Consider the following 2,500-nt stretch of genomic DNA (forward strand, 5'->3'; position numbering starts at 1 on the left):
TTGTATGATTCTTCCACCAGCTGTGCAACTACCGGTGGAAGCCCTTTTCTGCGTAACGACGGTCCCAATATTGAGTGTGGGACGGTGTCAAAAGCCTTACTTATATCCAGAATCGTTACGACCAGGTTCTTCCCAGTAGCCTTGGAGTGCCGCAGCAACTCCACAAGAATGTGCACGTTATTGAAGCACCCCGCCTCTGACGAAATGAACCCTTTTTGGCGAGGTGTGAAACCGACTACTGATCTTATCTTCTGGTCTATGCAGCCCCAAAAAATGCGGCTTACCAGAGATGTTATTGTTACGGGCCTGAAATTTTCAGTCTTTGTAACGTCTTTGCCCTCTTTTGGTATCAGTGTAGTTCGGTTCATACTCCAGTCTGTTGGTAGCTTCCCACTAAGCAACAACAGATTAAATAATAAATGGAGCACTTCTACCTTGCCCCTTTGCATCACATCGGCCCGCCTGATTCCATCCGGGCCGGGGGCCGTAGATTGTTTGGTTGCAGAGATACGTTTCCGGATCTCATCAACTGTGAAGGGCGGGAGTGCTTCTGAGGGTGCTATCGGGTCCTCGTTGATGCCCTCGGGCATCTGCGCCAGCGGCGCCACTCCCCATAGCTTTGTATAAAGCTCCTTCACTTCCGACATAGGTGGCTGCTGATAGCCACCTATCCAATCTACTCCCTGTCGGACATGTTTGGCTACTTGTCCTGGATTTTTCTTGTATAACTCTTGAGTTCGGGCATACAAGAAACGCCTTTTGCTACGCCCCTTGCCCCGAACTCTTGGGCTTTTGTTCCCTCCTGCTTCACACCCCGACGGTCTGAAGTGTGAAGTTGCCTCCTGGTAGAGGAAGTCGATCTGAGCTTGTGAAAACTCAAAATCAGGCTCCGAGGCAAGTCGGAGGGCGCCCTGCAGAAGATGGATCGCTTCTGCTGACTTGTCAGGGGTGACACCTTGAGGTAACTGATGAGCTAGAGCATGCTCTAAAATCCCACTTCTCCATTCGGCTAACTCTGGAGATGACAAGTCATCAGGCGCTGGAGTCACCTGTATCACAGGAACCTGTACCTGAAGGGTATCAGGTTCGGATCGCTCTTCGATCCCTTCTTGGCTGGAAGCGTATCCCGCGCTATCCGAGTCAAGGTGGCTCGAGGGTGTATCTTGCGGCGGATGGTCACGCAAGTACTGATCTCGCAAAGTTCTATAAGAGGACAGTGCTCGCTTATCCCTTAATTGCTTTGCGGTCCTATTCAAAAAACCCTCCATTCTTTTCGCAATACGAGAATCCCCATAGAACCTCCGCTCCAGATCCAGCATGAGGTCGACTTCCTCCACCGTGAAGCCTCCCTCTCTGGGAGCACGCTGCCTTTCGGCTCCGGAGGTCCCTGCTCTAGCTTCATTTCTTACTTGGGGATGAGCCTTTATCTCGTGTTGCGATACGCCCATTTGTGTTCTGAAGTACCTATTACAATGATTACACCTAACTGCATTAGGTGGAGTCATAGTTACTCCCGCCGTTTACCCGCGCTTTTTTGAATTTCTTCACGTTGACATTCAGAGCACTGGGCAGAAATCACATTGCGTCAACACCCGCTGGGGCCATCGCAATGCTTTGTTTTAATTAGACAGTCGGATTCTCCCAGTCCGTGCCAGTTCTGAGTTGATTGTTAGATGACGGCCGCAGAGATTACCCAGAGCACCCTTGCGAGCACTCACGGGGTCTCGAAGCTTGACGATTCCGCGGGAGGCCAAGACGCGGGACCGAGCTCGGATCAAACGTAACGCAAGCGAAACGCATCACCTCGCCCAGGCCCGGTACGTTAGCCGTGACCCACTTCCCCAACAAGCCCGACACGCCACAATCCTCAGAGCCAATCCTTATCCCGAAGTTACGGATCTAATTTGCCGACTTCCCTTACCTACATTATTCTATCGACTAGAGGCTCTTTACCTTGGAGACCAGCTGCGGATATGGGTACGAGCCGGCGCGACGCCTACACGTGGCCCTCTCCCGGATTTTCAAGGTCCGAGGAGAAGATCCGGACACCGCCGCAAATGCGGTGCTCTTCGCGTTCCAAACCATATCTCCCTGCTAGAGGATTCCATGGAACTCGAACGCTTATGCAGAAAAGAAAACTCTTCCCGGATCTCTCGACGGCGTCTCCGGGTCCTTTTGGGTTGCCCCGACGAACTCTCTTACGAGGGCCCGGTTTAATTTCGGTTCCGCTGCCGGGTTCCGGAATAGGAACCGGATTCCCTTTCGCCCGACGGGCGTGCGTCACGCGTCAAGATGCATAGCATTTCTGCCACCACTTATAAACACGATTAACAACGCCACATCAACATCGGCTTTCGCCTAGGGCTTAGGATCGACTGACTCGTGTGCAACGGCTGTTCACACGAAACCCTTCTCCACCTCAGCTCTCCAGGGCCTCGCTGGAGTATTTGCTACTACCACCAAGATCTGCACCGAAGGCGGCTCCAGACGGCCTCACGGC

At 52.6% G+C, this 2,500-nt stretch overlaps 1 pseudogene; it reads right to left on the bottom strand.

The window, feature by feature from the left end:
• Positions 1–2,500, bottom strand: part of LOC123688204 — a 7,792-nt pseudogene that overhangs the window by 3,598 nt on the left and 1,694 nt on the right.

This window comes from Harmonia axyridis, chromosome X, assembly GCF_914767665.1.
Source record: "Harmonia axyridis chromosome X, icHarAxyr1.1, whole genome shotgun sequence".
NCBI classification, from domain to species: Eukaryota; Metazoa; Arthropoda; class Insecta; order Coleoptera; family Coccinellidae; genus Harmonia; species Harmonia axyridis.